At 38.6% G+C, this 16,035-nt stretch overlaps 1 protein-coding gene across 3 annotated transcripts in view; it reads right to left on the reverse strand.

Annotated features, from left to right (window-relative positions):
* The window catches only part of Acss3 (acyl-CoA synthetase short chain family member 3), a 231,985-nt gene that overhangs the window by 68,427 nt on the left and 147,523 nt on the right, over nt 1-16,035 (reverse strand). The window lies entirely within an intron of this gene.

The following is a 16,035-nucleotide window of genomic DNA, read 5'->3' on the forward strand; positions in this document are numbered from 1 at the left end:
TCTTTGGTTCTAGCAAACTCACAGAGTAGGGGAATGAATTTGCTTACAGCAAACTGAGTAATCTCTCCAAACAGAGAATGAGAAAAGAACTGACAATCTAATGGTAGTTTGAAAGACAATGAACCCATAGACTCCTATATTTGAATACTTAGTCCTCAATTAGTGGGACTCTTTGGGAAGGAATAGGAGGTGTGGCTTTGTTGGAGGAGGAGTGTCACTGGGGAAGGGTTTTGAGGTTTAAAAAGCCCATGATATTCAAAATTAGCTCTTTCTGCCTTAGACGTATATCTCAAGGTGTGAGTTACTGCTGCAGTACCACGCCTGCCTGTCACGCTCCCCACCGTGATGATCATGGACTCTAACCCTCTGAAACTATAATCTAAAAATAAACTCTTTCTTCTATTACTTGCCTTGATCATGGCATATTATCATAGAAATAGTAAAGTAACTAAGACAATCAACCTGAGAAAGACCATAGCTAGACAATAATTTAGATTCAGTTCTTATGTCAGAATGATTAGTTGATATGACATTATTAACAGTTACTTGTTTTGTTTTGTTTTTTTCAAACAATCACCATTAATGTTCTTTAATGTAACTATCTTTTTTTCTTAAAAAAAAAATTTAACCCAGGAGCTCCACAAGGACCAAATATATCTGGGCACAGGGGTCTTTTCTGAGACTGACACTCCACCAAGGACCATGTATGGATATAACCTAGAACCTGTGTTCGGATGAGGCCCATGGTAACTCAGTATCCAATTGGTTTCCCATAGTAAGGAAAACAGGGACTATTTCTGACAGGAACTCACTCAATGGCAGGCTCTTTGACCTCCCCACCCCCCAAGGGAGGAGCAGTCTTGCTAGGCTACAGATGAGGACTTTGCAGTCAGTCCTGAAGATACCTGATAAAACAGGGTCAGATGAAAGGGGAGGAAGTCCTTCCCAATCAGTGGACTTGGAAAGGGGCAGGGAGGAGATGAGGGAGGGAGAGTAGAATTAGGAGGGAATGAGGGAGTGGGATACAGCTGGGATACAGAGTTAATAAAATGTAACTAATTAAAAAAATAAAGTTAAATAAAATTAACCCTTTAGGACTGTTGTAGAATTCTAATGCTTTCACTCTCATACCTTAAATACTATCTACTATAACTAGAAATTTATTGTAATGAATACTAGAGCCCTCAATTCCCATTAATACCACCACTACTCTATAGTGTCAGTAAATTCAAACAGTGAAGAAAGCTGTCCATTATAAACAGGCTGTACAAGTATTAACTTGATATAAATTTTGAAGCTGTATGATCATCAGTCAGGAATGATATTACAACTTTATTCTTTCTAATAAAGTGAGGTGAACATTCTTAACTTACATGTCTTCAAAATATCTTAAGCATAAATCAATCTTGTAAGTACTAGATAGTGATTTGGTTAACCTGATCTCACCCACATTTTAAAAATGATTTGTAAAATAGGCCTCATGAAATTGACTTGCCGTGTCTGTCTTTCTGTTTTCTTGCCCTCTAAGGATAAACCACTCTGTCAATATTTGCTTGGTAAGGCAACAATTCTGAGATGATTTCTTAAAATTGTTTAACTTAAAGAAAAAAATACTCTATGGCCAATTGAAGTAGAATCTCACTGCTTGACAGGGTCAGAAGAAAATTATAGTGGGCCAAGCTTGATACTTCTGTTGATACCAGCTAAAAGAAAACATATGTGTCATAATGAAAACATTGTGCCATATGTGACTATCTTCATAAAGGATATGTTTTGATTCATTTATAGGGCCTTCAGTTAGCTACATTTGATAATAATGAAATGATACACTAAATATTGTAAATGTTACTCAAATAAATATTTTTGAATAATATGGCATTACAACTATGTTGCAATTCTGATGATATATTAAAGAAGTAACACCAATATTGTATTTACAGAAAGCCTTGTCATAGAGTTACTACTAGGAGTCTCTTAATAATGTATAAAATCTCATGATCCATTGTACACTACTTAAACGGAAAAAGTTCAGTTATTATGAATTTTAATGCCCATTTTCCAGAAAAAAATACAATGAATAAATGTTTCCATATAAATTTTCCATTTGTTTTGGCTTCTTTGTCAAAAATCAAATATATGTAGGTGTGTGGGTTTATTTCTGGGTCTTCTATTCAGTTCCATTGATCCACCATTCTATTTCTATGCCAATACCATGCAGTTTTTATTACTATTGCTCTGTAGTACAGCTTGAGATCCAGGATGGAGATACCTCCAGATGATCTGTTGTTGTACAGGATTGTTTGGGTAATTCTGGGTTTTTTGTTTTGTTTTTCCATATGAAGTTGTGAATTTGCCTTTCAAGGTCTGTAAAGAATTGTGTTGGTATTTTGATGGGAATTGCATTGAATCTGTAGATTGCTTATGTCAGGATGGCCATTTTCACTATGTTACTGCTTAGGATATAACCTAGAACCCCTGCTCAGATGTAGCCCATGGCAGCTCATTATCCAAGTGGGTACCCTAGTAAGGGGAACAGTGACTGTCTCTGACATGAACTCAGTGGCTGGCTCTCTGATCACCTCCCCCTGAAGGGGGAGCAACCTTGCCAGGCCACAGAGGAGGACAATGCAGCCAGTCCTGATGAGACCTGATAAGCTAGGGTCAGATGGAAGGGAAGAGGACCTTCCCTACCAGTGAACTTGGAGAAGGGCATAGGAGGAGATGAGGGAGGCATGGTAGTATTTGGAGGGATTTAGAGAGGGGGATAAAAATTAGGATAAAAAATTAATATACTGTAATTAATATAAAAATAAAAAATTAATTAAAAATTTTTATTAGAAAATATGTTTTATCCATTTTCTTAATAATCCCTATATGATCTCAAGATGGATTAAAAGAAAATGATAATATCAAAATATTTTCCCTAAACAGCTGGCAGATTAATATAAATATTAATACTTAAATTAAGTAAGTAGTTTTGTTTACATCAGACATAACCTGACTAGACATTTCATTAGAAAACAAAGCGCACCTATATGTTATAAAAATGTGTTGTGTTAGGTTACTCATAGATTTAATAAATATTTATTGAGTATGTGCTATTGGTTCATTACATATGGAAACTATTTTGTTAAAAAGCCAAGGAAGGCGTGCACTAAAGTAACTTATAATCTGACAAAAAAAAGTGTCTGAAAGTATGTGTGTACATGTAACAATGTGATAACTAATCGTGTAGTAGATGCCGCATTGCATGTGCACAATAAATAGAAGGGGTGCAGGGGTGTTGTGCTGGCAGTCTAGTACATTAAAAAAAAGAAATTAAGCAAAACCCAGGAACATTTTTCTTCATGATCATTAAATAAGAGAGACTTCACTACCTTCTGGACTTTTTCGAGCAGTCTTTCCTCATGCCCTTCTGCACATGCAGACGCACAGACAAACACGTGCACATAAGCAATGCATCATCTTCGTAATGCCTTTCAGATGCATCCGATAGTGAGCTAACCATGCTGATCGGACAGTAGAAAATGACCCCAGTTCCATAGCATTCATTTCAATGAGTACGCAAGAGCCAAGCACAAAATCTAAAAATACAGTTCTAAAGTTGCAATGTTGGAAAAGCAAACAAGCAGGTACACCAAAAGCAAAAATGCAGAAAAAAGAAAACCACAGCAATGTAAAACCTATGCTCAAATCCATCTCATTGCTTTTCTATTTTTTTTACTTTTTAATGATCTTCTTCCAAGTAAAGTCTACATTACTGGTTCTACCTAAATGACATAAGATAATACTGTCATTTACACTGGTAATGCAAGAATTCTACCGCTTCACTTGTTACACGTATTTGTTTGTTTATTGGTTTATTGATAGAAAGTATGTGAGTGTGTGTTTACAGGCATGTAATTGCCACTGGACACTGGTGGAAATTAGTACACTATTCTTAGATGGCAGGTCTCTCTCTATCTTGTGGTATCCCACAATCCAATTCAGATCGTCAGGTTTCCACACAAGCAGATCTATCCACTGATCCATCCTGCCAGCCTACACAGCATAAAATTTTAACATCAAATTCATAAAGTAACAATTTTATTATTAACTAGACTTATAATGTGGTTAGTAACATTTCACAGTACATAAACCAAAACAGTTATACATATATACCTCAAAATTAACTTCCATCTAATTTTCAAAATACATATATGTATGTATGTATGTATGTATTAAAGACCACAGATGGCAAGGTTCTGGTTAAAAGATCAAGGAAACATTCAAGTCCACACATATTTACTATTGACATTAAGTTGGAAAGCACAAACCATCAAAAGAATGGGTTCCCTAGTAAGAGAAACAGGGATTGTCTCTGAAGTGAACTTAGTGGCTGGCTCTTTGATCACCTCCCCCTGAGAGGGGAGCTGCCTTGTCAGGCCACAGAGGAAGACCATACAGCCTGTCCTGATGAAACCTGATAAGCTAAGATCAGATGGAAGGGGAGGAGGTCTTCCCTTATCAGTGGACTTGGGGAGGGGCATGGGAGGAGATAAGGGAGGGGGGGTGGGGTTGGGAAGAAATTAGAGAAGGGACACAAAATGAATAAACTGTAATTAATACAAAAAATAAAATTTAATAAAAAAATAAAAACATCCAAGTTAAATCTTTGAACCCCAAACAAAATTAAGCCCTTTATTAGGAATCATGTGATTTTTGTTGGTGGAGATCAGTGCTACTTGTGGTTTTCAGGCTTTGACATAAATATTTTGAGTCCAGTGCAGTGATTGCCTCTGGTTTTTCAAGCTTAGAAATACATCTAGTTTCTTTTGAACACTATTTTCGAGGATGTCACCCCAGACATGCCTTTACAAAGGTTTTTAAGGGAAAGAGAAGAGCGTTCCACAGCAGCCAGTGTGAATTTCATTTCGGCAGACAGGTGCTGCTGAGCATCGCTTTGTTTATTTTGGGATAGTGATGGATCTGGCAGCAACATTTGTTCAGTTTCTACTTCATGTCATATGCCATTACGAAAGCATGAATATTTTGGATTGCAACATTTAAACCTGAGACTTACTAAAACATAAACAAATCTCCAACATCTACTATTTAATGGGAGAAATCAAAACTCGGAATAGGGTAAATGCTGTTTGTATAAAACAGGCAAGATATTGCTGATACACTAAATTAACTCATACATATATTTATATATAGTCATAATTGCCTTTGAGAGAGAGGGGGGGAATTTGAAAATCTGAAAATGGAGGAGAGATACACTTTTCCTGTTTGTCTTTTTCTATGCTCTGAAAGAGGAAACAATCAAATAGATGCTTTAGTGGCCAGGGAGGTTGTTCCATGGCTTCACTTATTTTATTGAATAACTGGGAACTTATCTCTGAGAGTGGCTAATTCTCCCCTTCCCAGCGGCCATTAGTGGTCTTTAGTTCTTTGTCTTGCAGTAGAACCCCATCAAATTATCTCACTTCCACGTCAGGATGTTTGTTGATATTGTCATATTCTTGTCCTGTTTATGCAGCTATTTCTGTGACTGGCGTTCTATTTTTTTTTTTAATTAAGTTTTTTAAATTTATTTTACACCTCAATTGCAGCTTTCCCTCCCTCCTCGTCTCCCAGTTTCTCCCTATCACCCCTCCCCACCCCATCAACCCCTCCTGTGCTTCTCCTCAAGAAAGGGGAGGTCTCAATGAATGTCAACCACCCTTGGCATTTCAAGTTGTAGTAAGCCTAGGTGTGTCTTCTTCTATTGAGGTTAGAGAAGACAGCCTAGTTAGGGGAAATATACATTTTTGGAGAACCATCTTTCCAGCCCTTGTTCTTTTTTTTTTTTAAACAGGGCAGGCAATGTAGTGAGAGCCAGCTCTGCTCCCGCTCTAGGAGTACCACTTGAAGACCCAACTGTTTAGTATGTGTAGGGGGACTAAGTCCATCCCATGCATGCTCTCCAGTTGGCTGTTCAGTGTCGATGAGCTCCCGTGGGTCCAATTGGCAAGAAAGTGTAGGCTTTCTTGTTGTGTCCTTGACCTCTCTAGCTCCTTTAACCTTTTCATCCCCTCTTCCACAAGATTCATCAATCTCCGCTTAATGTTTGGCCATGGGTCTCTGCATTAGTTCACACCAGTTGCTGGGTGAAGCCTGTTAACAGTTATGGTAGGCTCCTGTCTGCAAGTATAGCAGAATATCATTAATAGTGTCAGGGGTGGGCTCCCTGTCATGGCATCGGGTTCAAGCTGGGCCAGTCATTGGTTAGCCGGCTACTTCTCTGAAATTTGGCTCCATCTTTTATCCCTGTACATCCCGCAGGCAGAATAAATTATGGGTCTAAGGTTTTGTGGCAGGATTTGTGTCCCAATCCCTCCATTGGAAATCTTGCCTGGTTACAGGACATAGCCAGTTCAGGCTCCATATCCTTCATTTCTAGGAGTCTTAGCTAGGATTACTATCCTGGTAGTTTTCATTGTCTTAGATTTCTAGCTTGTTCAGAGATGCCCTACAATCCAGTTATCTCCCCCAGTACTCTTTCCCTCTGTCCTCCCCCACCCCATCCCTCAGGTTTCCATCCCCACACCTTCCCCACACAGTCCCCTTTCTTCATAAGTGAGTATTTTTCAGACCACACAGTGCACAATGCATCATATATTTAACAAACATTAATGTCACACACACACATACACACACACACAGAGGCATGGATGCAGGAGACGTGCATCCATATATATGGATGCACACTCACATATATACAAATGAGTTCAACCATATTCTTCTACCTGGGAGATTTGTTCCCTAAAGGAGCAATGTTGTTGATTCGAGAATAGGGTTTACAATTGTCACAAACGTTGCTTATTGCTGCATTTTATTTTTTTTCTTTTTGGTGTATCTGCTTGTTTGCTTTTTTTTTTTTTAATATACATTTTTGGAGAACCATCGTTCCAGCCCTTGTTTGTTTTTTTTTTAACATCACAATCTTAGAATTGTATTTTTTAAAAAATGTGAATGAGTGCAAGCATAAGTGTGTGTACATGTGTATGACATTCATGTATGTGAAATATATGGGGCTCTGTGCGGTCTGATGTGGATATACACTGGAGGCTTAATACCAGATAAAGACTGTGAGGAAGGAGCTTTTGAAGACATGTTTAGGTGGCAGGAGCTATAGATTAATGCTGCTATCCAAAAAGCTTGCAGGAGTAGATTTGTTCTCTCACCTATCTATTTTTCTGCCACTTGAGGACAGTTTTTCTTCCCACCTGTAGGGTTTAACAATAACATTCCATGTTGGAATAAATAGTAAACCTTCCAGGAGGTTGATCTTATGCCTTACCCTTCAAAACTAGAGAAATAAGTATCTACTCTCTTAAAATTATTCAGTCTGTGGCACACTGTTTTAGCAGCTTTAAGTGAACTACCATGTATAACTGTAGCTGTCTCGTTTTAGGATTTTTTTTTCAGTTTGGCTCTTTACCTGTCTTTTGCCAGCTCTGGAAATTAAGCACATCAGGTCCAAAAATGAGACTAATCCCCAGGAAAGAAGCCATTGCTTCCATCTAGGTGATTAACATCTCCATATCTCCAGAAATAGAACCTTACTTGCTCAAGTGTTAGTGTCAAGTAAATGATACAGAGCATGCAATTGGCAACTCTGCAACCCCAGTGCTGAGCTAATTAGAGGTCTGACATATTTAGCATTCTCAGTAGTCACAGAGAGCATTTATCCTTGGCACAGCTAGTAGTTCACAGCTTCTAGTAGGGTTTTTTTTCTTTTCTTTTTTTTACCTCTGTGCTCTTCCATGCTAATTGATTTTCAATCACTCTGCTCTTGGGTACTGGAGGGAAACATTAAGATTTTTCTACATTCCCAGTGATCAGAGAGTCTGTGCTATTAGTAAGGAATTTAAGAGCTTCTAGCTGATCACACTTGCATGCCAGCACTTAGCACTACATACGCAGTACCGAGGTTGCACAATGCCCAAGTCTGTCACCATGTCCAGTACTGCCCACACCACACAACCTCGAACCTGGTTAGATTTCCCCATAAAAGCAAACCTAACAATCTCTCAGGCACACCAGCCCACTCTAACTGCCTAAAGTGTTATGCTGTTCTCTATCTATGCTGAAACCTCTTTTCCACTGTCCCTCGGTGTACTTTGGTTTTTAGTTTCCTCTCTTGTCTCTCAGATTTCTCATTTTAAAGAGCTTTTTCTTTTTTTGCATCCCTCAAAAGTTCACCCAACTTCTTTTCTCAATGTTTTCTCTGAGTTTCTTCATTAACTTAGAGAAGTACGTTATTAAATCTGCATCTTTTAAAGTTTTCTGCAGCTTCAAAGCTGACACTTCAGAATCAGACAGATGTCTGAATAGCACATGCAAACTAGTGAGAAAAACCAAAAGCATTGTGTCCTCCCCAACTGACCCTCCTTCCTACTGCAGAACTAAAACGGATCACTGCTCTTCTACCAGTTCTAATGCTATCCACCTGACACCCCACATTCATCCTGCTCCTTAACATTCAACTCCGGTATGTTATTCAACTCAGAAACTAGACTGGCAAACGTCTGCAGAGAGGGCAAAGGAATACTACAATGAAGGTCGACTTGAAAACTTAAACTCATCACCCTATTCCACCAGTAAAGTTATTTAGTAGTCTCTGGTTCATGTTTTTTATTATGATAAGTAAGAGTTTCAAAATCCTGTTCCATAGATTTGTAGTGAGAATTCATGTATTGGAAGTGCATAAAAGAGTTCTGATTGCTGAAGACTCAATCAATAGTAGTTTATTTTTTTTGTTGTTGTTGTTGTTTTTTACTTTCTTATATACAAAGCCTTTCCTTTTTGAAGACAAGATGTTCTCTTAAACATTAATGGACAAACATAAGAGCTAGCTTTCCAGTTTACTATGGAGGACTTCCCATAGCTGACAGCTCTCTGAAGTTGACTAGAATTGTTTTATTGTACTTTTTGGACTGTATGAGAGTCCTTATTTTAGCACTGTTTTATTTGTTTGCTTCCTATTCTTCCAAATGATTTCAATCCTTTGGCTATATTATTAGCTCCTAGAGTGTAAGGGCCATATTGATGCCTATTTTGTTTCCCCTTCAGCCTATAGAGCACAATAGGTAGAGCCACTTTGTTCCCAGTATGCTCGTGAGAACACTGCCCATTGACTTATGACCAAGTCTCACTTACTTGCTCTAACTCATCACACGGCTATATGTAAAGAAAAAATGAACTCAAAAGTAAATATCTTTGTACCACTTGCAATGTGAAGAATCTAAAAATTGTTGGTTTAAGTTTCATATTTTTTTAATTTGAGAAGATCAAATTATGCAAACCCAATCACAGTAATAACTGAGTCATTTTCCTCATTGGATACACTCAGAAAAGCAGTTTGCTGCTTTGCTACTTAAAAAAAAAGGAAAAATGAATTTTCCATTACATCCATAGAACAGGAAATCTATGTTGCTTACTAAGTGCACTAGTTTGTGACATCACAGCTAACAGTCTTAAAACAAAGTAAAATTCTCTGTCTTTGAGAACAAAATAAAACAATTAGAGAAAATATGTAAAAATTCCAATTATACATAGTGGGATATAACTACACGCGCATGCAACAGTTGCACTTTGTTTAAGGATCTGATTGGATGATGAATTAAGAAATGCCACTAGTGAACTTTCTGCAAAGCACTGCAGAGCATAATCTTATGAAAATTTTAATTCCAGGGCAACACAGACATCCTAGCGCATGTCATCGAAGACACTATAGAGGTTTCTAGGCATGTTTGTCATCTACAAAAGTGACTAAGTAATTCTCATTTAATATTCTCAAATATAAGATTTTCATACTTGAAAATAACCTAAAATTAGTCTATAAAATGATTATGATTACTTATAACTTACTGATAAATTATATTCATGTAAAATGTGTATATAGTGTCACATTCACATAAAAATGATATTTCCTTGATCTTTTAAAATGCTTTCATGTATGCTACCCCAGTGGACCTTTGCAATACAAGAGAATGCAGAGCTCATTTTTATGATATTTCTTCTAAAAAGAAAGAAGACAGGGTCAACTCAACTCTCAATTCTTTCTATCAGCTTAGAAACAGGACAGGAGCCTACCATAAAGGGCCTCTGAAAGACTCTACTTAGCAGTATATCAGAGCAGATGCTAAGACTCATAACCAAACCTTGGGCAGAGTGTAGGGAAACATATGAAAGAAGGGAAATTTGGTAAGATCTGGAGAGGACAGGAGCTCCACAAGGACCAAATATATGTGGGCACAGGGTTCTTTCCTGAGACTCTTTCTCCAACCAAGGACCATGCATGGATATACCCTAGAACCCCTGCTCGGATGTAGCCCATGGAAGCTCAGTATCCAAGAAGGTTTCCCTAGTAAGGGGAACAAGGACTGTCTCTGACATGAACTCAGTGGCTGGCTCTTTGATGGAGGAAGGGGCAGCCTTGCTAGGCCACAAAGGAAGACAAGGCAGCCAGTCCTGATGAGACTTGATAAGTTAGAGTCTGATGAAAGGAGAGGAGGACCTCCCCTGTCAGAGGACTTAGAGAGGGGCATGGGAGAAGATGTGGAGGGAGGATGGGGATTGGGAGGGGCTACATCTGGGATACAAAGGGAAATAACTGTAATTAATATAAAAAAGAAAAAAGAAAAAAGAAAAAATGGCATACAATAAAAGGTTACCACTCAGAATGTTCTGAAGTCCCTTAAACTAGAGATTAAAACTAGAAGTAGGAGATTATAAATATGTGAGAAGTGATGAACCATGAAAAGTATTGTTTCTCTCAGATGAAAGCTTCAAAACCATGCTCATTTAAGTCAAAATCTCTACTCATAAAGGACAGATCCATGAGAAGACAGGCCACTGGGATATTTTGCACATCTGCTCCCCTTGCTTCAATGTTGGGGGTAGCACGGGGCCCCTTACCTGGCATGCTGGTCCTTTATCCTGGACTTAGAAGATAATTAATGGGCTCCAGAAGGAGCTGCCTCCAGTATTCCAGTGACCACTACTGTGTGGTGAGGGAGGACAAACTGGCTTTGAAAGAAGAAATGTGGAATATTTAGAATTCTACATCTTACGGTGGCTGGACTGCAGAAGAATGAATCGTACTGTGTTTCAATTTTAGTATTCTATTCTAGATAAAAGTACTTTGTGCTTTTGAGTAATGACTTACAAGACCATCTCCCAAAATTAATTTTGCTTTTATGACTTGCCGATTTTTCTACATGCTTTGTGTGGACAAAAGGATTGGTACTCTTAACTGTAACAAATGAGAAATCTGAGGCTCAGCAGGTAAAAGTCACTGAGCCAAACAGACACAGAAGTTTCAGGAATCCTGCCATCCAGACTTTAACATACAAGAGCAGTTTCTTCAATAAATACAGCATTTTCAGTAACTTCTGAAAAGAAACTAGAGTGAAATCCAGAAACTCGTGTGAATTCCAAATAACACACTAAGTAATATAGTTTCTTCTGAAAAAGTATCCAAAAACAAGTTGCAGAAATGGAAACTGGAGTGTGTCAACTTTCTCCTTTCATGTATTAGAAATGCATGGCTAAAGAAGTAGAATTTACTCAGGTCATATTGATAAATGAAGGCGGATATTAGAATATCCAGGCAAGAGATCATGCTAATAGACGATAATTTAAACCGTTAATTTTGTTACTTTTTATAATTTTTGTTTTTATTAATTACAGTTTATTCACTTTGTAGCCCCTGTACTTCCCTCTCTCCTCTCCTCCCAATTCCACCCTCCCTCCCTCCCTCTTCTCCATCCATGTCCCTCCCCAACTCCATTGATAGGGGAGGTTCTCCTCTCCTTCCTTCTGATTCTAGTCTATCAGGTCTCATCATGACTGGCTGCATTGTCTTCTTCTGTGGTCTGGGAAGGTTGCTCCCCCATCAGGGGCAGGTGACCAAAGAGCAGGCCAATCAGTTCATGTCAGAGACAGTCCCTGTTCCAATTACTATGGAACCCATTTGGACATTGAACTGCCATGGGCTACATCTGTTCAGGGGTCTTAGGTTATCTCCACAAATGGTCCTTGGTTGGAGTATCAGTCTCAAAAAGACCCCTGTACCCAGACTTTTTGATTCTGTTGCTCTCCTTGTGGAGCTCCTGTCTTCTCCAGGTCTTACTATCTCCCCTGCTCTCCTTGTGGAGCTCCTGTCTTCTCCAGGTCTTACTATCTCCCCCTTCTTTCAAAAGATTCCCTGGACTCTGCCCTAAGTTTGGCTATAAGTCTCAGCATCTGCTCTGATACCCTGCAAGATCGAGCCTTTCATATGCCCACTGTGGTAGGCTCCTGTCCTGTTCCCTGTTTTTTTTTTCCTCTTCTGATGTCCATCCTTTTTGTCTTTCTGAATGGGATTGAACATCTTAGCCAGAGTCCTCCTTCTTGATTAGTTTCTTTAGGTATGCAGATTTTAGTATGTTTATCCTATATTATATATCTAGTATCCACTTATGAGTGAGTATATACCTTGTGTGACTTTCTGTTTCTGGGATACCTCACTTAGGATGATATTTTCCAGTTCCCACCTGCCAGACTATACAAAGAACTCAAGAAGTTAAACAGCAACAGATCAGTTAATCCAATTAAAAATGGGGCATCAAGCTAAACAGAGAATTCTCAATAGAGGAATATCAAATACTTAAATAAATGTTCAACGTACTTAGTTATCAGGGAAATGCAAATCAAAACGACCCTGAGATTTCACCTTAGACCATCAGAATGGCTAAGATCGAAAACTCAAGGGACAACACATGCTGGAGATACTTCTGAAAAAGTATCCAAAAACAAGTTGCAGAAATGGAAACTGGAGTGTGTCAACTTTCTCCTTTCATGTATTAGAAATGCATGCCTAAAGAAGTAGAATTTACTCAGGTCATATTGATAAATGAAGGCGGATATTAGAATGGAGAGGTTTTGGAGAAAGGGAAACACTCCTCCATTGCTGGTAGGAACGTCAACTGGTACAACCACTTTGGAAGTCAATCTGGCATTTTCTCAGACAATTAGGAATAGTGCTTCCTCAAGATCCAGCTATACAACTCCTAGGCATATATCCAAAAGACATTCAAGTATACAACAAGGACATTTGCTCAACCATGTTTGTAGCAGCTTTAGTTTAATATCCAGAAGCTGGAAACAACCCAGATGCCCCTCAGTTCGAGGAATGGATACAGAAATTTGGTACATCTACACAATGGAATATTACTCAGCAATTAAAAACAAGGAAATCATGAAATTTGCAGGCAAAATTTCTTTTACTTTTTGCAACCAATTTTCTGTCCAATAGACAGAGTATGGTGCCTTTCTTTGAAGTTAATTATTGAATTATTAACAGTAATCATCCACCCTAGTCAGCCTGAGGAGGATATTGAAGAATTTAAGGAAATACTTGCTATTAACAGATCTGTACCCTGTGAAATGCAAACAAATGAGAAGGAAAAGTAAACTATTTTTATGGATTGCAGTTTTTTGTTTTGATTTTGTTTGTTTGTTCATTTGCTTATAAGACAGACTCAGATAGTCCAGGCTGGCCTCAAACTTGCCATGAAGCTGAGGATGACCTTGAACTTATTATTTTTCTGTCCCCTAGGAAAATGGGTTCATATGGTGCTGAGGATGCAATCCAGGGATTTATTCATGCTAGGCAAGTAGTCTACCAACTGACCTACATCTCCAGCTTTTCTGATGGCTGCAGGAAGATCTTTATTACACTGAAACGACAATTGTTCTGTAAAAATAAAGTTACTAGTTTATGTCCTAATTTCACAATAGATTTAATAGAAACCATAAGTGTGTGTCTAAGACACACATTTACAACTGGTGCACAACAAAGATAAAAACAAAAGCAGGGTCTACAAGGAATGCTTGTCCCTGATTAATAATATTGGGTTTGATTCTGCAGATAGCAGTCTAGAAAATCAGGCAAAGAATAAAGAGAAGACAGAGAAAAAAAACATATCTGCATACATTCACCACGTGACAACACGTGGTGTTGTCTTTTTATTTATTTTTAGGCTCTTTTCCCTAGTTGTCACAGGGACAGAAGGATGGGTCATTAGCAACTATAACAAACCTAGCCCTCCTCTGTTTGATAACTGCGGGTAGGTCTGTTTTAACCATCATTTCACTAATAAAACAGTGGCCTGAATAGGCTGTTTGCTTTTTCTCAAAAATATGAAATGGATCGTAAAGAATTGTTTTAACTACGAGGTAAAAAAAAATGATTATTCAAATGAACTAATAACAGTAAACGCTTTTCTATAAAAATGCAAACTATCTGAATAAGCCATTCATGAAGTGCTTTAATGAAAAAGAATTTTAAAATTATATATATTTCTCACCCAGAGGGGAAAAACCTCTAAGTTAATATTTTTTTTATATCTTCTCTCAGTAATTTCATTAGCAACTATTTTTTTGGAAAATTAATGAGTTTGAAAAAGTAACTTTGGCTATGAATCACAGCATATGTTTTAATACCTTGCTGGGTAGAATCTTTCAGAGGCCTTCTGTGATATGGTTCCTGTCCTGTTCCCTGTTTTCCCCCTCTTCTGATGTCCATGTCATTTGCCTTTCTGAATAGTGATTGAGCATCTTACCGGGGTGTTCCCTCTTGATCAGCTTCCGTAGGTGTACAGATTTTAGTATGATTATCCTATATTATATGTCTAATACCCACTTATAAGTGACTATATACCATGTGTGTCTTTCTGCTTCTGGAATACCTCACTCAGGATGATCATTTCTAGATACCACCATTTGCCTGCAAATTTCATAATTACTTTGTTTTTAACTGCTGAGTAGTATTCTATTGTGTAAATGTACCACAATTTCTGTATTCATTCCTCAACTGAGGGACATCTGGGTTGTTTCTAGATTCTGGCTATTACAAATAAAGCTGCGATGAACATGGTTGAGCAAATGTCCTTGTGTACTTGAGCATGTTTTGGATATATACCCAGGATTGTAGGATGCAGGAAATCTTGTGGAGGAAGGGGGAAATAGAGGGACCTGGAGGGAACATGAGCTCCACAAGGAGAGCAACAGAACCAAAAAGTCTGGGCACAGGGGTCGTTTGTGAGACTGATACTCCAAACAATCATGCATGGAGATAACTTAGAACCCCTGCACGGAAGTGGCCCATGGCAGCTCAGTGTCCAAGGGAGTTCCCCAGTTGAGGGAATGGGAACCTTTTCTGACATGAACTCATGGGCTGGCTCTTTGATCACGTCCACCTGAGTGGGGAAAAGACTTTCCAGTCCACACAGGAAGACCTAGAAGATGGTCCTGATGAGACCTGACTGGGGTTGGATGGAAAGGGGGAGGACCTACCCTGTCATTGGACTGGGGGAGGAGCATGGGAGAGGAGGAGGGAGGGAGAGTGGGATTGGGAGGGGATGGGGAAGGAGCTGCAGCTGGGATGCAAAGTAAATAAACTGTAATTAATAAAAATAAAATAAGATAAGATAAAAAGAAAAAGTAGCTTTGAAAACTGATGCTATGAAAAACACAAATGATTCCTCCCACACCCATTCCCACCCAACCCCACCCCTTGTCCACATGAGAACAGAAAGGAAGAAGCAAACACATTAAATTAGCCTGAAAATAAATGGTACTACAACAGAAAAAAATTACCATAACACAGGTACTGGACATCCAAGAAATCAAAGAGGGTCTCGCTGAGGAACTGTACATGAAATGAGATTTAGTCTATAACCAAGTATTTTCTTTTTGAGAATTAAAAGCACATAGGTGAGTTCCCGTGGCAGCAATGGACATAAGAATAACTAAAGGCACATAAGCAAGCTTTGAAAAGGAAGACAATAACTAAGAGGAGAAGGGAGCGGTCTGGAGAGACAGCTCTGAGGTTAAGAACACCTTGCTGCTCTTGCTGAGGACCCACATTCAGCTCCCAGTGTCCACGTCATACAGCTCACAGCCTTCTATAACTCCAGCTCCAAAGCATCCACTGCCCTCTCCTAGCGTTCACACACATAC

The sequence above is a fragment of the Meriones unguiculatus genome, chromosome 2 (genome assembly GCF_030254825.1).
Source record: "Meriones unguiculatus strain TT.TT164.6M chromosome 2, Bangor_MerUng_6.1, whole genome shotgun sequence".
NCBI lineage: Eukaryota > Metazoa > Chordata > Mammalia > Rodentia > Muridae > Meriones > Meriones unguiculatus.